General features: G+C 44.1%; 1 long non-coding RNA gene across 1 annotated transcript in view; it reads right to left on the reverse strand.

The window, feature by feature from the left end:
• Window positions 1-9381: 9381 nt before the first annotated feature.
• LOC137162571 (uncharacterized) overlaps window positions 9382-25725 on the reverse strand; it is a 47857-nt gene continuing 31513 nt past the window's right edge. Inside the window, exon 3 of the long non-coding RNA XR_010922408.1 lies at window positions 9382-9728. This is a non-coding gene — a long non-coding RNA (uncharacterized lncRNA). The remainder of the gene's footprint in view (window positions 9729-25725) is intronic.

The raw sequence follows: 25725 nt of genomic DNA on the forward strand, positions 1-25725 counted from the left end.
AGGCTCCTCACAGGCTGACCATTCCCAATATATTCAGACCTCTTCCAGTATACAACCACATTTTTCCACAATCACCAGCTCTACCTCCTAATATTTCCATCTTGAAATCATGCCAGGGACACTTACTCCCTCTCCAAACCTGACTGACTTCATGCTAAACTATAATCTCTGGCTATAAAGCCCTCATCACAATCCACCACTGTTCAACACTGTTGTACTGTTACTGAAACTAATTTCTTAGAGTACATCTGCACAGGGATAAAAGATCTGCGGCACAGCCATAGCTGGCCAGGGTCAGCCGACTCAGTGTCGTGGGCTCAGGCCCCAGGGCTAAAAATCGCCCCAACCTGAGCCCAAACAGCTACAGAGTGATTTTTTTTTTCCAGCCCCAGATCTCAAGCCCAAATCAGCTGACCTGAGCCAGCCATGAGTTTTTTATCCCTGTATATATGTAGCCTTATTGTTGAGTGCTTCTGAAATGTTGCCTCTTACTGTTTTTCTCCTAACACATCACTGCTATTCCTCTAATAAAATATGCAACTGTTGCTCCTGGCATCTTCACTTATTCCTTTAACTAGTTGCAAATAACTTTCTTTTTAGAAGTGCTGATTATATCCCAGTATTTGATATGTTCTGTGAAAATGACTTGAGGCAATTTTTAGAGTGCAGAAAAGATGTTTTTTCAAAAACTTTTGAATGGTTTGAATAGAGGGAGACAAACATCTGGTGGTTCTGGAACAAACTTTATTCCTATGCTTTGATTTTGGCAGTCATCAGCAAAACTATGGAATAAATAATTTTATCCAAGTGAGAGCTCTCACTACTCAACAGGTTTTCCCCCATTATGCACTTAAGCATGAATGACCAATGAAATCACAGAATCTGAGTGGCACAGCAGATGTACCGAGCACCTGTCTTTCTTTTTCTTGTAGAGCACTGAGCTTTCTCATCTTGAGTCGGAGATTGCTCTACTTTAAATTCTCCTAGGGAGCCTCCAGAGGGAGAAGAGATTTTGGAGAAATATCATGAGAAGACTATTTGCTGACAAATGTGAAAAGGAAGAGGAAAACTAATAAATGTAGCTTTTGTGGCACAACAATACAATTCTAGTTCTCTGCTACCTTCACCAACTATGCCACACCTCCGAATTGTCCTTAGTGGTCTGAGGTAGTGAAAAAGCTGACTTCTGTCAAGCGCGTTTTTTGAAGGAGTGCCCCTTTTAGTCTGCCTGTGGTAAGTAGGTCAAGATCAGCCCCTCTGTTCTTCCTGCTTTTCTGTTAACTTTTCCAAGCATGTTAGCTCTAACCTTTGTAGCAGCCAAAACTCGGGAAGAAGCTTGTGAAATTCAATAACCAGTTGCAATGGTGACGAAAAATGTAGTTCAGGAATGTACTGGAGGACTCTTGGGTGCTCCCAGGAGCCCCTCGTTGAAAATCTATCACTAAATGGATGGGAGCTTTGGAGTAACTTGTCTGATACTGGATGGAGTTCACTCCTTCCTTTGGATTCTGTTGAATCATTCTTTTCAGAGAGGACTTATCCCTGTGGCTCATAAAATAGCACTGAAGAGCAAATGTTTGGTTTTTGGCATGGAGCAGCTGGTAATAGTGGAAAGGTGGCTGTTTTCAGATCCTGAAAGAAGATACCCAGCACCCCAAGATCCTCACACCCCAGCATTTATTTCAGATTTCACAGACGGAACCCTTTTCTACACTGGCAATACTCAGTATAATTTGGGGAACAAAGTATAAACATTTCTCACAACTGTGCCAAGTGGTACTGGTTTCCACCTTAACAATCGATTGAGAGATTTTGCTGAAATGCAAAAATAACTTAATATCCTTTGCCCTCCTCTTTACAGCAAAAGCAGCCCTGGAATCCAAACCCTATCACAGGCTAATGGAGAAAAATGTTGTGGAAACTCCTTCGTTAGGATATTGGCAGCACAGCACTGATTTATTTGCAGATAGGAAGGATAGACTTGTGGTTCTTCTTCAAGTGATTGCTCATGTCCATTCCATTATAGGTGAGTGCATGCCACCATGCACGGTTCCCGGAACTTTTTTCCCCTTAGCAGACCCGGTAGGGCCGGCTCCGGTGCCCCCTGGAGTCCCGCGTGCATGTCACAGTATATGAGGCACTGCTGACCCTACGCCCCCTCAGTTCCTTCTTTCCGCCCGTGCCGGTTGCTGGAACCAGCCTTGCTCACAGCAAGTACTATTCCCCTTGTTTGAACTCTTTGTTATTCAAAGTACTTTAGTTAGTTTTAAGTAGTTGTCAAGCAGTGTTAAGTGTAGATAGAAAGGAAGTCCCTTAGGGACTTAGAGTGGCAGGGCCATGCCCCAGCCACCTGGGTTTAAGCCGTGTGCAGGAAGGCTTTTCCGCTTAGCGACCCCCACGTTTGGTGCCTTAAGTGCCTTGGGGAAGAGCACAGGAAGGATAAATGTAAGATCTGCAGGGCTTTTAAACCGCAGACCCAGAAGTACCAAGAGATCCGGTTAAAAGCCCTGCTCATGGAGGCAGCGCTCCGCCTGGGATCCGAGCCGTCCCACTCCTCGGCACTGAGTGTCTCCTCGGTGCAGAGTGCACCGCTGGCACCAGGATCAACTCAGCACTGAGCAACGTCCCCGGTGACTAAGAAGAAGAGGCAGCGTGCGGAGCGCAGACACTCCCCTCCCCAGCCCATCGAGTCTTCTCCAGTGCTTGCATCTCTGAGCAGGGAGCCTCCCCCGACTCCTGGGCGTGGGAGAGTGCCCCTGCTGACGCTGTCGACACCGGAGGTTTTTCAGGCAGCAAGAGCCTTATTGGCCTTGCCTACGCCACCTTCCCCCACACTCCACCGAGGGAGAAGGGGCTGGTGTCCCGGGGAAAACCCAAGTTGGGTCCCCCCGAAGGGCAGTGGAGATCCCTGGTATGGGGGTAGGGTGAAGACGCTCCCCCAGCAGTTGCTTCAGGTTGGCGTCGTTGAGCCGGTCTGCTTCAACGCAGGATGCGGAGTCTCCCTCTCGGAGCCAATGTCGGTCCCCAGCAACGGAGGCAGCATAGGCCAAGAGGCAGCACCATTTGAAGTCCGCCAGGCGATGCTCAGACAGCTCCGGCTCCGCATCCATGGCACTGAGTTCGCCTGCACTAAGGTGGAGCAGAATCCGGTCACCATGGGAGGATTCGGCACCAAGGGGCCTTCCCGCACCAAAGCGGCACGGAACCCAGTCACCGGAGTCAGGCTCGGCACCGCGGAGTTCGGAGCAGCGCCAGTCTCGGTCACTGAAGAGTAAGAGGTACCGTAAGTCCTTGGTGCAGAGACGGCGCTCCGCTACCTCGAGCTACTCGGAGCACACCTATACTTGCCGGCACCGTTCATGGCGACGGAGGCAGGCCTCGTCATCCTCTATCTTGGAGGCATCGAGAGAATGGTCCCTGGCACTGGGCGGCGCCGGGGACTGAGGCCGTGCATGGCACCGCAGGTCTAGTGGCTCGGGGTCCCACAGGGGGGACAGTCATCAGGACAGCTGATGCCCCCCCCCCCCAGCCGATGGCGCAATCAGCCCCAGTTTGGCCCCAGGGTCAATGGCCGCAGCAATGGGCTTATTGGGCCCCATGGGGCATCCAGATGGGACAGGGGCCACAATCCATCCTGTCAGAGGGTCTTCGGTCTGTGCCTCCAGCTCAGGAGAAGGCCCATACACACCATTCCTCGGACGAGGAGTTGGACCCCCTGGAGGGACCCTCTACGGGTGCATCCCTTCATCAAGTGAGGGAATACCCTCAGGATGTGCCTTGGCAGTCCTCTCCCTCCTCACCGGACGAGGCAGTCTCCTGGAACCACATGGCACCACTGGAGGATTTCAGGGTTCACCCAGGAGCTCCTCAAGAGGATGGCCTCTAAGTTGGGGCTGGAGATGAAGGAGTTAGAGGAGGCCAATGATACCCTCTCAATATGCTGGCGATGGCTGCCCCAGCGAGGATGGCCTTACCAGTCCACAACAGGGTACTCAAACTTGTAAAAGCCCTGTGGCAAACCCCTTCCTCGGTCGCCCCTACCTCAAAGGTGGCTGAGAAAAAGTATTATGTCCCGGCCGAAGAATTTGAGTATTTGTTCACTCACCCAGCCCCGGGAACCCTGGTGGTAGACTCAGCCAACCAGAGGGACAGGCAAGGTCAGCCTGGTTCCATTGCCGAGAACAAAGACCGCAAGAAGCTGGATTTGTTTTGGAGAAAAATTTATTCAACAGCAGCCCTGCAGTTCAGGACTGCCAATCATCAGGCCCTCCTGGGTGTATATACATATTTGTGGGACTCCCTCAGGCAGTTTGCGGAGGCCCTGTCCCAGGACCAGACCGCAGACTTTACCACCATCCTGGATGAGGGAATCACGATGGCTAGGGCAGTGCTCCAGACAGCCAGTGATGCTGCTGACTCGGCGGGCAGGGCCATAGCCTCCACCATTGCCATGAGAAGGTGCTCATGACTGCAATCCTCGGGTCTGTTCCAGGAGGTGCAGCCATCAATTCAGGACCTCCCCTTCAATGGGTCGGCCCTATTCTCCGATCAGACTGATGCAAAGCTGCACGGTCTGAAGGACTCCAGGGCCATACTTCGCTCCCTGGACCTGTACATGCCCCAGACTTCCAGGCGGCAGGCATGGCCCCAGGCACAGCAGCAGTCAAGGCCTCCCTCTAGGGTGTTTCAATCCTTAGAAATAGGGACAGGAATAGAGGGTTCAGAAGTAGGAATCAACCCCCCAGCTCATCCTCAGCCCCCCAACAGGTGTCCCCCAGGGGGTCAGACAACAGTTAAATAGTTTAGCCCTGCCCTTTGGCCTACCTGCTGGTGGTGGACTCCCCGAGCAATGATGAAAGGTGTTCCATTCAAGGAACTGGTCCAGTTGGTCACCCTAAATGCTGATGCTTCCACTGTAGGATGGAGAGCCCACGTCATCGCCGACCCAGGCAACCAGAGGCTCTGGTCGGAGGAGGAGAAGCTTCTGCACAGCAACGTGAAGGAGCTGAGGGCCATCCGCCTAGTGTATGAGGTGTCCCTCCGATTCCCGACAGCCAGAGTGGGGCAGGTGCTGACGGACAACACCGCAGCCGTGGTTTGCATAGACAGGCAGGGGGGAGAGCGCCCCTCAGCCCTCTGCAAAGACTCCGGGAGTGGGGAACGACAAGGCAGGTAGCCTCAGCAGGTCGTTCCTACCCCGCCACAACTGGCCGTTGCACCCGGGCATGGTGGTGATGTTCTTCCAGAAGGGAGACCGCTGCTCTCTTACCCCATGTCTGTCAGGTTTCTCTCAGTGGTGGAGAAGCTCTACCTGCAGGTCTGTGACCTGGGGCCTCCCTGGGGTCTCAACCGGGTCCTCTCGAGATGCATGGGCCCCCCTTTTGAACCCATGGCTTCAAGCCCCCTGCTCGTGCCTTCAGAAAAGGTAGCCTTCCTGGTGCCATTACCTTAGCTAGGAGGGTCTCCGAGCTTAGGGCCTGACCTCGGAGCCCCCTTATACAGTATTCTATAAGGATAAGGTGCAGTTGAGGCTGCATCCAGCGTTCCTGCCCAAGATGGTTTCCCAATTTCATTGTAACTGAAATAAATTTCTCCGTGTTTTTCCAAACTGCACGGTTCGGAGGAGGAGAGGAGATGGCATCTCCTCGCAGGTTACATCATGCATCAAGTTCTGCGACTAGCAGGCGAGGGTGTCCCTTCCAGGAACCATCACAGCAAACAATCAGAGCTTAAGTGCCATAGCCCAGCAGGCAACAGAGGACGCGGGATTCGGCAGAGCAGTGCTGACGGCAGCTCACCGGCAACTCCTACCCACCTCCAAGGTATTGCTTGTTAGTCACCTATAGTGGAATGGACATGAACAATCACTCAAAGAAGAAAACAAGGTTACTTACCAGTAACTGATGCTCTTCGAGATGTGTTGCTCATGTCTATTCCACAAACCACCGCCCATCCTCACTGCCAGAGTTGGCAGAAAGAAAGGACTGAGGGGGCGTAGGGCCGGCAGTGCCTCATATACCACGGCATGCATGTGGGACTCCAGGGGGCATCAGAGACTGCCCTACAGGGTCTGCTCAGGGAAAAAAGTCCTGGGAACCATGCACAGTGGTGTGCACTCACCTATAATGGAATGGACATGAACAACACATCTCGAAGAACATCAGTTACTGGTAAGTAACCTTGCTTTTTGCCACTGGACTGGGACTTGTGATTATGGGATCCAGTTCCTAGCTCATCACAGAATTTTTATGTGATCTTCGCCAAGCTACTTAAGCCCAGATGCTTCCATTGGCTTCAGTGAGTTAGGCACCTAAATACTTGGAAGATCTGGGGTTTAATTTCTTAGCTCCAATTTTGTGTCTGAAAAATGAGGACACAACCACTTATCTTATGGGATAAATGAATTAATGTTTTTAAGGTGCTAAAATATTCTGGTGGAGGGACCCACATAAGCACATAGATCTATTTTACTTTTCCTAGTTTCAGCTTTGTTATGCATATATGTATCACTGCGTACTGTGACATAAAGCTCACTTTTTACTTAGAGTGGAGTTCTTGGAATAGAGTTCTTCCTTGGCTGATCTTTAACTTTCATCCATGTGTTTTGTCTCCTTCACAAATTGTAAGTGTGCTAATTGAATGCCATATCCAGAGCGACCTGGGCACTTGAGATGACAGAGGCCATCAGAGAAATTCTGTCATTTCATTTGTTGCATGTGCTTGGTCAAGTATGACTTAAGCAAAAACCTATTCAGTTGTGGACAGAGCTTCCTTCACTGGAGGAACACCATTTATAGGTTAGTGAAATTCTTTCCTGATTGCTTAAAGAGATAGTCAAGTTACTAGGCTCCAAATTTGTTTGGTTATTAGATTTACAAAACCTTAATATGAATGTTTTCATTAAAACTTTTAAAATATTCCCTTGCAGTGTTGGAAACCCCACCACAAGAGCCTGGTGCTTCTGTATGAAACCCAGAAAGTGAAACTAAGTAAACAGTCAGGACTGGCTTCACTCTCCAAGATGAGACCATACAAAAAGGAAACAAATGTAAATATTGAAAAGAAAATTAGATTTTTTAATCTAAGGAAATATCACTGAGTTTTTTTAAATTGTAGTAACATCGGCTTCAACCATCAGTGAAGGTAGAACTTGAAGACCTCTTCCTAAAACCAACTTCAACCACTTGGGGCTAAAGGAAAGCCTTCTTTAGTTACAGAACTAAAACTGGCTGAACGTTTTCAAACTTTTTTCATGGAATTTTTTTTCAAAAATATTTGTTCTGAAAAAAGACTCAATTTTTCCAGGCTTTTCAGTTCAAATTTTGTCAAAGTATGTATTGAAAATGTTTACCTAAATGTGGGATTTTTCACTAACTGAAAAATGTAGATAATCATTTTGATATTTTCAATAGAAATTGAAACTAAAAATTTTGCAAAGAATTTTGAAAAGTGAAATATGGGTTCATTTCCAGTCCTGTGAGAATCAGAAATAATGGTGCAATTTCACTAATCATTTTGTTCAGTTTTTGACAGCTCCATCACAGCAGGGTTAAAGTTCTTTGTGAGTCAACCACTATAAAATGACAGCCAGAAACACCTAAGTAATTTCAACTAGTAGAGAACAATGGCACAAAGACACAAACACGTGCCACTAGATTTCATATTGCTTCCAACTGGTTCTAGTTCTCAAGCATTTGGGGTTCACAGGAGCTCATAGCCAGCACTCATGCATTAACTACAATAAACTAGTAGCCACAAAGACCTCTAACTTGGAACCTCCTGCTTCTATACATAAGCCCCTCTTACTTAATGTGGTTCTACCCTAAAAAGTGATGCGGAGAAAAATAGATTGTGAGGTGCCAATAGTCAGTGTGTGGGGCTGATTTTCTGTATCATATTTGCTCCATTTGTAAGTAAAAAGGTGATTTTTCTAACTGCAGGCCCCACAAACTCACCTGGACCCTGGTTGGTCTCTTTCTCACGTGGGGCGTTTGTGTTGTAATGATGGAATACCACAACCCAGATTCTTGCATCACTGCTAAGGGTAACCGTTCACTGAAAGTGTGGGCCAATGACATCTATGTTCACGTTACGTACTCAATGTTACAGGTGTCTTCCAATTCTTTTTTTTTTTTTTTCCAAACTCGTCTCAAATTTTCTGTTATGTGGCATGTTTCCTATGTATTGTTGCCCTTCTCTGAGAATATGCCACTCAGCCACTTTGTAGTTTCTAAAAACCGCACTCCTCACAAGAGAATGGAGCTAAATATGTGATGTTGGAAGTGAGTGTTAAGACAGGAGCCTCAACGCAGCTCAGACTGAGGCAAACATTTCTGGGACTATGTAAACAGAGAGGGAAAATCCGTCCAGGTTGATTGGTGGGTGGACTGTGTTCCCTGTTTGAAAAAAGAGGTGTTAAGTGCTTCAAGACACTCCTAAGGAGGACATAAATTCCTCCTAGACATGCTGTGCAATGCAGAGAAGGACAGTACAAACCTCAACATTTTCCCTTCCAAGTACAAGGTGCATTTCCTTGACCTTGCCTTCTCTGGCATGAACACAGAGCAACAGGTTATGTTTAAAAAACAAAAAAAATACACTATCTGCACAAGACGTTCCACTGCACACTTTCCCCGCTGGACAGAGGATGAGGAAACAACAGGTGGCAGATGTAATTATATTTCCAGGCAAATCATTTTGCCAAAAGCCATGGTTAGCAGATAGCTCCGTGTTTAAACAGAAGGTGGCAGCATTCTCTGCCTCACTTTGTTATACTTCCAAAGCCTGCACTGTTAAGCAGCATGATCACCCCTTCTTTCAGCTGAAGAAGTTTCAGGTTTAATCTGTAGTTTTCTAAATTCCTCATTAGTGATTCAGAGGATGCATTCTGCCACTTGCTCCAAAAGAGAATCTCTAATATTGCAGAAAAATAAAGTAGTGGGGAGTGGAAGTATATTGTGTTCAGACAACAGCTCCTAGTCAGATTAATGTATATTAGGTGGACAAACTGCCGTCATTTAGAGTCCTTCTCCTACCCCCTAACAAATGAGGATCATGTCAACAATATATATTGTGATGGCAATTAGGGGCAGCTAGAAAAGTGGCTGTTCTGATCACATCTGTTTTCTTTGAGCATCAGTGGTGGTGGGATGTATACAGAGACGTTTCCTTTAGGGGGCGAAATGACATGGAGTTGGGAAGGAAGCAGAACAAGAACTCATTGAAAGCAATTGTGTGTGCACGCACGCACGTACACATTGGCAGCTTTCTCAAACAAGCCATTTGATCAAATGGTTGAAATGGTCAGCTAATCAAATGCCCATTGAACTTTGGAGGCCATGTGATTCGAAATATGGTTGTGATTATAAGCAGGATGCCTCAACAGCTATTTATTAAATTAGCAGTTGATCAAACTACAGAGTAGTGATTCTTATATTATAAAAAGATTAATGGATGTACTCATTCCCTTCAGATAGATCCAAGAGATTTCCCATGGGCACACCTAAATGCCTGGCCTTTGCAGTTCCACAGGGCTCAGTACTCCTTCTTCAAAGTTGATCTGTCCATTCAGAAATCATGAAATGCCATGTGCCCCCGTGTCACCAATATGCAGATCACACTCAGCTCTACGTCTCTCCTTGTTAATGCAGCCTCTGCTGTCACTAAGATTCCCCGTTACCGGGAAGGCACGAGCAGATAGATGAAAAGCAGTCGGCTCATGTTCAGTCCTGGAAAGACAGGAGTGATATTGGTGAGGAGGAGGGGGAAATGCTTAGAGGACCGTGGCCATATGCTAACCTCCCCATCATCCCACAGCATCAGACCACAGATTAGGGCTCATGCTGAATTCCTCACTGCTCCTGGAGAAACAGCAGTGGAAAGCTGGCTTCATACTTCATCTGGCCAGGGGACTGTGCCTTTCCTCTTAGACATGGACTGTGGTCCATACTTTTGTCATCTCCAGGCTGGACTACGGCTAATCATTCTACATGGGGTTGAATTTATCCACCAAATAGAGGCTGCATCTGGGGCGCAAAACTCATCAGATCAGTTTATAAACCAGACAGGTCACTGTGAATTTATTACATGGGTGCTCAACAAACTCCACTTGCTCCCCATTCATTTCCAGGCTGTATTCAAAGCGCTGGTCTAATCTGAGATGTCATTGAGGGATTGAAAACAGGCAATTTCAAAACACAGCTCAACCATCTGCTATGATTTCCAGAGAGAGAATACAGCTAGAGAGACCCAAGGTATAAAGATTCTCAGGTGCTAGGGGAAAATTGATCTCAGCTGTGGAATTCCTTTCAAAGGGATCAGACTGAGGCCAAGTCTGCTTAAAAAATTAAAACAAGGCTCACTTTTTTTCTTGTTTAAACCTTTTATTTACCAATTTCATCTTTCAGACAAAGAACAACCAGCCTGTACAGAGAGAAATCTTCTGGGAGGAGTTTTGGTGCTTTTCCATCTAACTCTGTTTGATATTTGGATACAAAGGCACTAGCTATCTCGCACCACATGCAGAAGTCTAGCATGTGCTGAGCAGAAATAATCAGGGTGTAACATCAGATTGAAAATGTTGGCCATGTTAAAGAGGGGAGACAAAAGAGCTACACCATACTAAGTCTAGACAGATGCCTAGGAGATTCAAGAAAAATCCTTGATATTTTCCTGGCCATTAATTAAAAAAAAATCAAAACACCACACAACATAAAGAAAGAAAAAGAGAAATACTATTGGCTTTCCACATAGAATAATATGTTTGGCTTTATATAATGACTTTTTACATGAGGATCTTAAAGCATTTTACAGATACTAATTAATGGATCCTCTCAAATACCTGGGAAGTAGGTGGTATTCCCAGCGTGCAGATGGAAAAAAAGAGATGTATGTTTGCCAATGTCACACAGTGGAAGACCTGGAAATAGATTACAGAACATGTTACTCCCATTCCCATGCTCTAACCATTTATCAGTGCTCCATATTGAGAAGGAAGGTTTCTTGTAACCAATTCAACAGAAATTGATACGAAAATTAAGCAAATACTGGGACAACTGTATTGTCACAAAGTAGCTATTCAGTGAGGTGGTTCTTTTAGTAGTTAGGAATTGATGTAACTTCTCAGATCCTGAGAAGTGCAAAACAGGTGTAAATGCTACAGGAAGAATTTGGAATGCAACAGCCTTGGGAATGCTACTGCTTCCAAAAGATGGAATGTAAACCATGAAGGACATTCAAACTTCTATTGCTCCAACAGGTAAGATGACAATGAAACAAAATCACTCTGCATTTGCTGATGTTCTGTTGTGTCTATTGGGGTACAATGCAGAATAATATGATTATTCCTTTGCTGATTTAATTCAATGAGTGTTTTTTCAGGTATTAGACTAAGTGACAACACATTTCAGCCTTTGGATCAAATGATTGATTTGAGAGTGACTCCAATGTTTAAGAGAGAATTCATAATGCTGTGGTCTGATACACAAAATTTTACTAGTATGAGTTAAGTCTGGTTGCATTATTCATGAGCTGGGTATGGAAGTCGTCCCTAATGTGAATTAAAAAACCCCCAAAAACCCTGACATTTGTTTCTTGTTTGTGTGACATTTCACTTGAAACTATTTTAAAAATATGAATAGAATTTTTTTTAAAGTGGTATTGGATGGCTGTCGTCCTCTCCTACTCCCACTTCTAAAGCCCAGTTCCTCCCATGAGTGCAACTGCACTGGCTTTAATGGGAGAAATGAGTGTAACCCATACATTTAAGAAATGTCAGTTTTAAAAAATGCCCTAGAATATTTGATGGTTTCCCAATAACAAGGTCTGAGATATCACGCTTTACTGGGATTGGCTTTCTAGTTTCTATTAGATTGCAATATATGGGACCATAAACTTGTCATGACTACCCCATGACTGAACGTGGCTCAACCAAAACCTTGGATCAGTGTGATCTGGGCAGACATTCTATGCCAGAGGTAAGGAGGGAGAAGAGGGTGGGGGTTATTTTTTTTAAATGGCAGCTGTTTGAAGCTACTCAGTGGTTTAGAATTATGACACGACACTCCTGGCAGAGGGAGATTAATGGTAGAGTGCAGGCAAAGGGGTTGGAATTTGGGAGGAATTGTTAAATGGAATATAATCTCAAAAAAAATAAAAACAAGGAGATCACTAGTTAAATGCCTCCTACTGCTACCTTCACATTACATCTGTTATTTGTCTTGGATATATTCGACTTCTGTGACTCTCTCCCACAAAGGCTCATAGACTCTAAGGTCAGAAGGGACCAATATGATCATCTAGTCTGACCTCCTGCACAATGCAGGCCACAGAACCTCACTCACCCACTGTAATAAACCTCTAACCTATGACTGAGATATTAAAGTCCTCAGATCATGGTTTAAAGACTTTAAGGTACAGAGAATCCACCAGCAAGTGAGCCATGCCCCATGCTACAGAGGAAGGCGAAAACCCCCCCAGGGCCTTTGCCAATCTGCCCTGGGGGAAAATTCCTTCCCAACCACAAATATGTCGATCAGTTAAACCTTGAGCATGTGGGCAAGACTCACCAGTCAGACTTCAAAGAGAGAATTCTCTGTAATAACTCAGAACCCACCCCATCTAATATCCTTTCACAGGCCAGTAGTCAGAGATCAGTCAATTGCCAAACTAGGCTGTCCCATCATACCATCCCCTCTATAAATTTATCAAGCTCGGTTTTGAAGCCAGCTAGGTTTTTTGCCCCCCCTGCTTCCCTTGGAAGGCTATTCCAGATCTTCACTTCTCTGATGGTTAGAAACCTGCATCTAATTTCAAGTCTAAACTTCCTGATGGCCAGTTTATATCCATTAGTTCTTGTGTCCACACTGGTGCTGAACTAAAATAATTCCTCTTCCTCCCTGGTATTTATCTCTCTGCTGTATTTATAGAGAGCAATCATATCTCCCTTCAACCATTTTTTGGTTAGGCTAAATAATCCACGCTCTTTGAGTCTCCTCTCAAAGACTTTTCATGGGTTTGCGTCTCTCTGTGTTCTGTGCTGATTTCTCTCTGAATACAAGTACTTTCCAAGGATTTAACATAACAAGCCTCCTCATTCCTTTGCTCCATCATCTGCTTGAACCCCCTTCTAAACTCAACCAGAGTTTTCACCTGCATCTCCAACCCTCGAATCTTCTCTTTCATTAGCTCTATGAGGCGGCACTTCATACAAATGAAGCTCTTTTGAGGTTCCCCCTCCAGGATCATGTACATCCCGCAGGTTCCACATCCAATCATCTTCATTGTCTCTTCCACTGCTTAAATGACTATCACTACCGCCTCTGTATTTGTATACCGCCTGCTTCCTGTCAGAGAGAGAGACAAAAACAAAAAACCCCACCAAAACAACCCTTAACGAGCACCCCAATAGTACTGCCCTGTTTTCAGCTCTGTTTACTGGCTTCTGTGCTGCTACAGCTGTACTGCTGCATTGTTACCTCTGACAACAGACATTAAAGAAAGAAGAATATTGATGCTATGCTTTATTTGTTTTTCTCATCAATATAAAAACATGTCAAGTTATTTTTCTAGAATAGCGTGATCATTAACATTTTTGGCCCGGTGTTGTATATTTGTGCTGAAGCAATTGTATAATTTGATAAAATGATGCAATGTTTGCTTTGTAAAAATCTATGTGGCTGGGTTGACAAACTACACCGAAGTTGACAAATAGGAGTGGTTTTGGTGCTTGTGAAAACTATGCTTTAAAATTAGTCTTGTTTGGATGTTGGTAGATAATGTTTAGGGTTGGAGTTAAAGTTGCACAGAATTCAGAAGAAAAAAAAGAGATAATGAGGCAAATGGATCTGACATAGGAAGGGGGTTGAATCCAAATGAAGTCAGAAAGTGTGGCTAAAACACAGAATCATCTCTGTGGCACTGCAGAAGGCAATACAGAGAATGTTAAACCTACTAACTTCTGGAAGTTACAACAAAGAATAGGAAGTATCTATTTAGAGGGAACAGAGAATTATTACTGTTTGTTATTTATATTATGTGCCTGAGTAATTGTCTGCTACTGCCACAGTGAACAGCAGACTGCTGAAAATCCAGAATCTCTTACCTAATATAATTAGGCAGTCCCTATTTTAAGTCAAAAGATGATTGTATGCCACGATAGTGTTCAGATTAAATTAAAGCATCAAAGGACCCTACATAAATGTGTCTGCTATTCTTTTTTATTATTATGTTCTTGTAATTAATAGCAGACAGACACGATGCATTAATATTCATAGTTTTGGGGTTTGGTTCATATTATTCTTTGACAGGTCTTCCATTTGCCCTTTAAAATCTGAAATCAGTATTCAAATTGTTTTTAGAAATATCTGATTTGTCTATCTTTCTGCTCCCTGACTTATCTTGGGAATTCCTACCCTAACAGTGTTTTGCCTTTTATAGTTGTGGGAAGTACACTTTTGTGTAGAATGGTCATATCTATGTAGACGTCTAATTTCCTAGGACAGGAATGTTCACATTCCTGATGCACTGTCAACAGCTCCTTCCTACTTTGTTGTGAGAAAACGGAACTATTTCAGCATATGACCCCCTCCATCATCATTCTCCTGTAATCATACGCGTAACAAATAGTTTTAACACAATCACTGGTTAAAAGCAGACTGATGTAATAGCACCGTTTTGTAAGACTGCAGACCTGCTCCAGCTAGTGCCTGGAGAATATTAATACTGAACTAAACTTCTGGTATGAAATCCTGCCCCTCCAGTCCCAACCACCACCAGAGTCAATAGCAAAACTCTCATAAACTTTGATGAGGCCAGGATTTCGCATCTCATGGCAAAACTCATTTTGGCTGTGACAAATTATAGCTATAATATTTAAATGTGATTATTTCATGTTCAAATACCTACCCGTAACCAGTGTTTGAGAGATAGTAGATATGACTCATGGGGTGAAATTTGAAGACTTTGCAACATTCTAACTGACGGGAGCCCAAAGAGAGATGAGGAAATCAGTGCAACATTTCAAAAAGGGGGCATTTAAAAATGTTTCCACTGCAAAAGCAACTACATATTTTCCCCCAGAAAAATTACACAGAGAATTCAGTTGTTCTGTGAAGTTACTGTGCAAAACCTGGAGGCTAAATTCAATTCTTAATCTCTGAAATGGAGGATATTTAGCATGGCTTTAAGTTCCAGTCTCAACACAAGCTGAACGATATAGAATTATTACCAATGTCTTCACAATAATGAATTGTTCTGTGTATGTGTTTATATTTTAGGGTGTGTGTGTACATATACACAGATATTTGTTTTATCTGGTATGTAAAAGGCTGTCACCAGTTGTACAGTATGAATGGGGAAGACGAAAAATAACCATATTCTGTGTCAGCACTGTATTTCAAAATTATATAATTTTGCTGGTTCTCTGCACCTTCCCCTGACTCTGAAAAGTGCTTTGAGATCCTTAAATGGTCTCAACTATTTTAGGTGCTATAGGTTAGTAGTAGCATAATTTGACGGGATATTCCCGGCATTCACTGCCTCCTACCAGAGGCCCCACTGCCTTGGCACATCCTGCCCTAAGAAGGTGCCCTGTTGGAAGGGAAGAGCAGGAAATGATGCTGCTCTCAATGGGATTGGGCTGGCCATTCTCTGGAGCACTGACTTGTGAAACTGTCACTCTCGCTATTGTTGAAGCAGCTCAAGGAGCACAGTGTGCTGCTGCCAGGTGGTCCACTGGGCCTCTTCTTGCCCCTCCAGGAACAGCCACGGGGCTTCAGCACAGGTGTAGTGGTGGGCAAAAAGCATCAACAGATCTTCTATTGTCTCCTTTGTAATAAAGGTGGGCTCAGTCATCCCACTCCTGGTACCATGTGTTAGTATGCACTCATCACCACTCATGTCAGGATGTTGCATTGCCAGGACTCTTCCTCTCCACACCTCTTAATGTCCTGCTTCTGCAATGTCTGCCACCTCCATGGCCCAGCCCTCCATCCATCCAGACCAGCTCTCAGTCCAGTGCCCTTCCTGGGTTAACCAAGAACAAGTTAAACCTTAACTCAAAACAGCCTCTGGGTGTTAAAGTCCATAGAGACGCAAGGCGAATGTTGTCAAGGTTAGGCCCCTAACTGGGCCAGGCTACTTGGATTAGGGCAGGGAGAGCTGCCCTGCCCTGGCTTCACCTAAAACTGGCCTCACCACACCTAGTAAAAGCAGTCAACTCTTTCTCTTCTGGCCTGCTGGTGCTCCACCTGATTGGCCTCCACCTGCTCCTGGCTCCTCTGGGTGCTGGAGGACTAACTCACTAGGTCTGCAGATGATCATGGCAGGCAGCTCTAGGCAATCCCTGGAAGGCTTTACTCACTGTTCTTCCCTTCAAGCAAGGCACCTTCTGGGGGGTGGGAGGGATTTCCCAAGGGAGTGGGGCCTCAGGTAGGACCCAATCACACACACATTGTGGGTGCTGTATACTATTTATAATTATAGAACTTTTCCTAGAGAAAGTTTGGCTCAGTGATCAAAGCTTTTTGGTATAATTTGTCCTAAACCGGACTGGTGTATAGAGATGACTGATTCAGCTATAATGATATTTGGAGGGAGAAAGAGAAGGCCTTTAAAAGAAAATTGGGAAATCTTTGGTTCAGGGAAATCTCAAATTGTAGCTGATTGCGTTATGATTGGCTTTAAATTCAATCTATTTTGACACATGCACAAAGGGGAACAAGCAGGAGCTGAAGTAATAGGCTGTGAGAAAGAGTCTTTAATGTTGATTAAGATGGTGAAAAGGGAGGGGAACACATCTTGTGAAAACAAGTTTAAAGGAAAAATTCTGCCCTCAAGTGCATATATATAACTTCCATTCTGTTCAGCGTGAGGTAGGCAATTGGACCTGATCAAGGCAGAATTAATCTGAAACCTTATAAACAGATGTTTTTTATATGATTCAGTTTTTATTTTGCATAGTTTTTATGGAAAAAATATATCTAAAAATGCTTGAGAACTGTCTGAAATTGCAGAGATAAATGGCAGCAAAGAGAGTAAAATTAAAGGGTAAAATGATTAGGTTGTGTAAGGTATTTCAGGCTCGAACCATGGGCTAGATTTACATAGATATTTAAGTCCTGAAAACTGCAGATTGGTGGCTAGTCGGATTTATAAAAGCACCTAAACATTTTGGTGCTTAACTCTCATTGAAAGTCAGCTACTATGCCAGCTGTCAATGACCCCAGGATCTAACATAGGAGCCTGGGATTGGCACCTGTATGGATATCCTGACATGCCTCCTTTCTCCCAGCCATGTCCCTACACTGGTAATGATGAAGGATGGCACTGTGTACTGGAGGATGCTCTACATTGGGACAGTCCTCCCGTGATTGGCTATACATGGTAGTGGAGTCAGAATCTGCTGTCAGTAAGGCACAAACCAGTGAGGTATTGCACCTGAGAACCTGGGGCTTTAAACTCAAGACCTGTGTTTCTGTTCCCTGTAGCAACTGGTCAGGGCATGCACCGAGATTTGTTTTCTGCACATCCAGCAGCTTTGCTGTGTGTTATAAAGTGAAGACATGCTGAGTTCTATTGTTGCTTGTTTCCGATAAAGGGAGTGTTGTCAAGGATATTAACTTCCTGCTGCTTGAAGCCAAGTATTTCTAGTGACACCTAATAATGTCTCTTTTTTTCTTTATGAATGATCCAGATGGTTTGGAAGGTCTTTTTTTCTACAATAAAATATGTCCCCAACTTGATCACTATCAAGGGTTGGTGACAGAGTGAATTATCGTATGAGCCACCTTCCGTCCAACCAGGAGGTCAGGTCTGGTTTAGGCCAAACAAGTGAGATGAGACTGGAGATAATGGACATTAGTCTATGTAGGCAAGGGTGTCACAGGTTAGGATTAAGGTGCATTAAAACTTGAAGAAACGTCATGCGTCTTTTATCTGTCTTGAGAACACCAGTTAATTATATTTATATAGAAAAAAGTTACCTGGTGTATAACCAAGAATTTATTGTATGGTACAGACTCATAAATAGATATGCACATATGATTTCAATCTAGGCTCCCTAAAGTTCAAAAGTACTTTGTAATAGCTAAGAATGAACATACGCTTTATCCTCTGTAGCCAGGTGATCACATCAGGAGTGAGATCAAAACTCAGACATGAGACCTCCAAGGAAAAGGCTCCTACAGGAGCTTGGGACTGGTGATTCAGGAGAAGATTTTCAAGGGTATTAATGGGAGTTAGGTGCCAGTGACTGTCAAACTACTCTTGAAAATTATCTCAGTAGGTAGCATTCTTTTCTCTGACTCAGTATTGATCCAAGAGCTGTAGTGCTGCAGGCAAAGGTAAAACTGCCTTTTTGCGGAAATGAAATACTAAGGTCCTGGCTATTTTCAGCCATTAAAAGATTTGGGCATTAACCTGTTATCCTGGCCAAATCCCAGCTTTGAGTAATTACATTCTACCTGACTGGAGATTCAGCTGTATACGTTATTCACTTCCTGTACTAAACTGGGTCTCCCCCCACCCCTCATACTTGATATGGCTGCATTTCACTGGAGAGTGAAGTGACCGGTGTGGGACTTGGGGCACTCAAGTTCAGTTCTTTGCCCCAATTTTTCTGTGTGACCTTGTGGCCAGTCACTTGGGACCAGATGTTCAAAGGTGTTTGGGTGCCTAAAGATGCAGAAAGGTGCCACTTGGGGTTTTCAAAAGTGCTCAAGCAGATTAGATGCCTAATTTTCATTGAGACCAATGGGAATTAGGCACCTAAACTGCTTAAGGCCTTCTGAAAATCCTACTTGATGCCTAAATACCTTTGGAAATATGGCCCTTTGTCTCACTGTATCTTAGAATGCAGATCTGCAGAATATGGAAAGAGTAGCCTCAGATTTGTAAAATGGGGAGGATAGTACTTACCTTCCCTGAGAGGGGGAGTTGCAAGGATACTTATATTTAAAAAGGGAGACGTCATCAAATATGATGGTAATGGGAGACATACAAGTACTTAAGACAGAAAAATCTGCCATGTAGTATAGTCTATAAATCAGTTTTTTATTTTTCTTGATGAAACTTAATTTGAGTATTGAAAATACAGCAGCATCTTCTACATTAATAATGTTTATAAAGAAGCTTAATTTGGCTGTATATTGTCTTGGGCCCAAAAGCGTTAGGAGGCTAAAACATGAGTGGACTATGGAGAATACCAGAAATAAAACAAGTGGCTTTTGTATTTAGTTAGTATCCAAACTACTTTTTAGTTCTGGCTGAACCTTCCTTGCAGTGTTCCTCCCTCTTCTCATTTCTTCTCTCCACCCTTCCTTAAAGGCGTACACAGGCTACATTTCTGACATGGATTTTACCAGTAGTCTTGGCTAAAGATTCAACTCCTTTCAATACTGGTGCTTACCAAGAAAGCAGTTCAAAGCAGAAGTGCAGTTTGTCTATGCTTTTAGATCTCTCTCTCACACACACACACACACACACACACACACACACACACACACACACACACACACACACACACACACACACACACACACACACACACACACACACACACACTCTTACTGAATTCAGATGAGAAACCAGAGAAGAATCAATAACTTTATATAACCCAAACAATATAGTTGTCATATCAAATTTGTGACATTACTATTTATAATCCCGAGTGGATGGATCTTCTTCTCTTTCTTCTTGGGGACAATTGAGGATGTTCGGTGTCATTGTTTTTTTTCTAGGAATAAAGGTCTTTTAGCCTTTTCCCATCCCCCAGCCATCCTAAATTGCCACATTGAACCTGATTAGTTCGATGAACTAACCTTGGCTAGAAAAGAATCTCGCAGAGCTGCCAATGAGGTGATTCCACAGCAGCCAATGAGAGAGCCGCCAGCCAGGGGATTGAGACTCCACTGAGACAGATGAGAGTGGCCCACTTGGCACAAAGAGGTTCTCTCTCCCTGAGCCTCTACTCTGGCCTCATTGGCAACATCTCCATTCGTAAGCTGGTGCCAGTTTTCTTTGTATGTGTGTGTGTGTGTGTGAGAGAGAGAGAGAGAGAGTGGAGAGGAGGCAGGCTTAGCAATGCGGTTTGTAAAAAGAAGAGCAGTTCTATAGGCTATGCATTGAAAAGTCAAATTGCCTGCCTGGCATAGGCTGATTCTGTGATCTTATCAAATGTGGTTGTCTCATTTCTTGATGTATTAAAAAAATGTAGCACTGTGTGTGTGCGTGTGTGTGTGCGCGCGCGCACCCACGCACAACTGGGCTTAGGCCTGTTGTTGGGGTCTGCACCAATCACACAAGTTGCTTAGCAGCTGCTTTGCTTTGCAGACAGCTCTACTCCTAGATGGCTCTGCATGCATCCTTGGGAAAGCTGTAAGGATAAGTATGTAGGGGGGGGGGGGGGAAGAGAAGGGAAGGAGTTAGAAAGAGGGGGAGATTTTGAATAGTATAGGTTTTTCAGTGTAATTTATTTTCTCACTATTGCTTTGATTATGCTTCCCTATTTTCTTATCCTGTTTCATCAACAGAAACGTTGTGATAAATTTCAAATATGTAATTGAGTTTCTAGCCCTAAAATAAATGCAGTGAAGCTTCAAATCTGGAATGACTGTTGCAGTTCTATGGTTACAGCTGAGGACTGGGAGCCAGAAATTGTGGCTATTAGTCTGAATTCAGAATCCCATTGGGTAATTAGCTTAACCTATATGTGCCTCAAATACCCCATCTGCAAAAAGGGGAAATAATACCCACTCTTGCAATGCACTTCTGCAATGCTAAGATGAAAGGTGGTACAAAGTGCATCATATTTTTATGCTTGAATTTCTCTTGGTGCCACTCCACAGAACTCTCACTTCACACTAGCTCAAGGGCTTCAGCCATGATTTGTGTCCTTTCTGTTTTATTAGCAAAGAACTACCTGACTGAGATAGCGCTACAAAGAGGGAAATGCTTTGCCAAGCCCCGTGCCCTAGAAATTCATGTTAACCTTTTGTTAGCCTCATTTCCTGCTTTAGCACAGTCTTGTCCAGAAAACCAACATTGCCAACCTCAACAATTAAAAAATCATGAGATTGGCTCGAAAGCACGAGATTTGAAGTCATTCCTTTCTTTTGCTTTCTGGTTTTGAGTTTGTAATAGTCATTAAAGTTGTCAAGCTTTTCTCCATAACAAGGAGTACATATTTTTTTTATGAGAGTTGAGATTCTCAGATGTCTCCAGAAGCTGGTGCTTTAAGAAAAACCAGATGTCATGAGACTTGTCATAAAACTGTGAGAATTGGCAACCCAGAAATGAAAGACTCAGTTGCTCCACTGTGGAAGAAGCAAGTAATGAAAGTAGTGTGTGTTTGTATTCAGAAATGGTCCAAACAGATTTGGCTTTTTCCATGCAATTTATGGGACTTTTTTTTTGAGGGGGAAAAAAGCATAAAAATGTTGATCAGGCTCACTGCATAGCAACAGCCTTCTTCCTTGTGTGAGACCTTTTATTATTGCTTTGTCCCAGGGCTGATTTTCACATAGTTTTATACTCAAGAGCCAGGCCCCTGCTAGGTGTTAGATTCTCTCCTCTCCCTGGAACTGGGGAGAAACAGTGGACCTACTTTGGGGCTACTATCTCATTATGTAGGGGGTAGTTGCCAGTGGATCCATCAGTTTTGTCCTCTACTTGCCCTCACAGAGGCTCAATGCATGGAGTCCCTGCAGAACTGAGTTATATGTGGGAGTCAGGAAAGGCACACCCACTGCAAAGTCCTCTTCCCCTTGCAGCATAACCTCCCTGAATCTTCGACTAGTGAAACCTTTTTTTTGGGAGGGGAAAAGAAAAAGTTCATGTAACTCCCCCCATCCCCACACCCCATTTTATCCTTTTTGTGCCATCTCTGCACTCCCAGCAGCTGGCCTGACCAGAAGCACACATGCTGCAGATCTCCTGCATGTGGTAGATCCATTAGCTCTGGCTAAATTTCAGATTAGGGCTCAGCTATTTGGATGCTCCTCCTAACGGTCTCAGAATCTCTTGACCATGTATAGTTATCCAAAATGCAACATTTGGGACTGTACTTTTTTTAACGGCTATTTTTACAGATGAAAAACATTTTCATAAGTAACCAGTGATTTAGGAAGGCCTCCATTTTTGTTTTGGTTTTTGGGTTTTGGTTTTTTTTTGGGGGGGAGGGCAGCAGGGGGCATCTTGACACAAATGAAAGTGACCTAATTTCCAGTGAGGTGCTCAGCACTTTTTATTGGCGAGATCCATTAAAGCGTCTCAAACTGGGCACCCAAAATCACTAATTGCTTTTGAAAATCTGGCCTGAAACATGTTGTGTGACATGTTCTTTTTCATTCTCAATAACATAAAATGGTAGGTAAACACCCAAGAGTGCATTCCTCTGGTGTACATACCTCTTAGCCTGCCAAAATCCAAAATGTGGGACCCAGTGTGTGACACAGACCCAAAATGAGGAATGTGGAAAATTCTTCATGAAAGAAACTTAAGATGCTGTGGGAATTCTTTCCTCTAGTGTAAATAACTCCTCCTATAACCTCAGCTTCATGATTATTTTATTTGATGTAAATAATTTTCAACAATGAAACCTGCATAGACCATAGGTAACACTGAGCCTAAATTGGCCCTTGAAAATATGCAGAAGAATTTACACGGTCTGGCTGCAATTAGTTGAAAGGGTGTTTCTAGCTGAATGGGGTATCTCTGTAAACCTTAGACTAACTCATATTAAATAGGTTTATTCCTCAAGATCTTGAGATGTGCTGGCATTGATGAGAGTATTGAGCACTATTGAGCTCTGGATCCAGCCCCAAAGCTATTATCCAAAATGGAAGTGACCTGGCATTACTTAAAACTTCCAGAAACCATCAGATTGATTAGAAGTACTTCTAACAGGTGATGTGCTTGAGTGTTTCAAGTCATTAATGTGGTAACAACAAAACATTCATTATTCAGAGAGTGGGGTGGAGAACCTAGATGGATTTCTTTTAAAATGATGAACAGGGAGAGACTAAATTGTGTCATTAATTTTAATCTTGTGGGTTATATAGTGGAGGAGGAGGGAGAATGTGAAATGCCAGCTGTGAGTGGGTGAGTTCCAGAAGCTTCCAGCTGAGTTTAATGATGGTATACCACCAGGGGATCATAAATAGGAGCCTGCATGCTGGGTAATATACTGGCTTCTGTTTAATTTTTAATTCTTCCTCTTACCATAGGCTAGGTCTTTGTGAGCACAGTAGCTACGGATGCTGATTTAGTAATGTAGTCAATACTAAGTTGAAGTAAAAACTGGCCCTGCTGTAATTTCATTGGTGTAAATGGCACCAGTGCCGGAGGTGGGTAAATGGATTGATAATCCATTTGGAAGGTGAGCAGGTCTGTGCCTCTCACACCACCACCCTGCCCCCACACCATTACCATTGCCATTCTTAAAGGGGTTTTCCAAGTTGAGAGTGACTCCCCCAATTCTTCCTGCGATGGTCACCACATCGTGCCTCATTTGTTTGGTCCCTTCCTGTGAACTCTTTGCCACCTGGAATTAAGCTCTCACAAGATGAGCTATACGCAAATGCCTCAGTCACTCGCTCAAGGCTCTGTCCTCCCCTATGAGCACAACCATGTTTTTGTAACCAGTCTATGACACTCGTATCTGATCAAGTGGGGTTAGGTTGCGTCCTCCCAGCAGCTTTTTCACAGCAGAGTCAGGGGTGAGACAGACCGGGGTTTGTTTTGTTGACCAGAAGGTAGAGCAGGGAGTGTCGTTTGCTTTGGTTTTATCTTGTTGGTTTGGAGTTTAGACTGCTTAGCTGGCCCGAGGGTTTTCGTGGCTTGTTTGGTTTAATAAGACTTCTGTAAATAAAATTGTGACCGCAGAGAGAATTTGACTTTGTTTAATCTTGGCCTCCTGTGAAGTCTGCTCAGATCCAGACCTTCCCCTTCTTCCTTATGCAAGTAATTATGTGCTTAATTATTAGTACTCCTGAGCAACATGTTCCAACATCAGGGACCTCCACCACTTTTTCCGGAACTAGTCTTGTTCAGTTTAGTGCATGCAAAGCTAGCACTTTCAGCATGGTGCATGGGGGCTGAATTTCAAATACAAATGGCTTAGATCTGCCCTTGTTTTAGGCTGTACAGTATTTGTACCAGAGCCATAAGAGCCAATGTATCAACAGAAGCTGCCTGGGAACTTCCTTGAGCTTCGGGTATGTAATAATATCATATTAAGGAAGAAGTCTCATGAATGGAGGATTTTCCAACTTGAAAAGGATTTTTTGAGTCAGCAGGAGGTTTTGACCCAAAGTACAGGAAACCTGTTGGACAACTGCCATAGTGACATGACCAGTAAATCAGTCTCTCCATCAACCCTTCAATCATTTAAATTTAATGCACTGTCTTCTGTTTTCTTTCTGCCTCTGAGCAAGTTTAAAAGCTTGGCAGTTAAAAAGTTGATGCCTGGAGGAGGTCTGTAAGTCAACCTTTTAAGCTGGAGATGGTGGAAGAGAATCCTCGTTGCTGAGGAAAGAAATACTTGCCCCTTCTACAGGGCTAATCAGAGCACATAAATGGTTTGAACAGTGACTGGCATTTACATTAGATTCCCGTGGTGGTAGGAGGCAAGAGGTGGTGTCGGTTCATAGCAATTGCAAGTATTTAGCATGTAATTAATACCTTTCACCTGTCAGGAACATGCTGCTTGCCCAGGTACATTAGAATATAGGTGTGCAAATTTTGCCCAGTCAAGGACTATACTTTGAGCCCACACCCACGTCTAATTTGCATAAAAGGGAGCAGATGCTCCTTCATCTTCATCAAAGAGGCACGTTCCAGGGAGATAAAGATCCTTGCCTGCAGTGCCCCAGCTTGGTCTATGTGACCTTCCGCTTGGACCAAGTTGGAATACCGCATGTGGGGACCTACAGTCTCCTGTGTGATGCTGTAATAAAGGTGAAGGAGCCATAGGCAATGTTGCCAAACCTTAGTGGGGTGCACTTTAACCTATACAGCAATGAATGAATGCTGCCGCCCAGGCTGCTCTCCAACAGCACCAGTTACACACACACACATTCTCTCTCTCTCTCTCTCTCTCTCTCTCTCTGTGTCTGGAGGCTGATTTATTAGTTACTGAACTTCTTGTTAATCGTCTCAAAAATAGACTGGCTTCCAGCCAAGCCAGGGACGGTAGCAAAAGTTCAAGCCAAGAAAACAACAGGATGAACATAGTGTTCTTCGCAAACCTAGATTGCAAGTAACTACCTCAGGGAGGCATCAGTTAGTACAAAATGCCTTTGAAATCCAGTCGCCAGCCAACCGCCAGGAGCAGTACATGACGCACCCGGATACCTTCGGACAGGTAGTAAGTTTGAGCTTCAGAGCCGAATGACTCAAAATATACTGCAGAGCCCTTACCGCAACTGATGCTGCCATAGCAACAGGCACAGTAAAGAGATGCCTGAGGGGGGGGGGGAAGAGGGCGGCTGGCGGGAATGGAGAGGTTATGTGCGCAGAAGCATTTCTGTGGCCCCTCACGTGGTGAGCTGAGACTACTGCTTGCAGTGTGATAATCTATTCCCTTTAATGCTACGTCATCCTCTCCCTTCCACCACTGGATTTCCATCCACCTGTAGAATCTTGTCGCAAGCTAAACTGGGAGCTGGCTGGGGCTGAATTTCTCCTACTCCTTTGTACAGCATGTGTCGCAAAGTGGCCCTGATCACA

The sequence above is a fragment of the Emydura macquarii genome, unplaced genomic scaffold, assembly GCF_026122565.2.
Source record: "Emydura macquarii macquarii isolate MOO-44397 ecotype Brisbane River unplaced genomic scaffold, CSIRO-AGI_Emac_v2 contig_2432, whole genome shotgun sequence".
NCBI classification, from domain to species: Eukaryota; Metazoa; Chordata; order Testudines; family Chelidae; genus Emydura; species Emydura macquarii.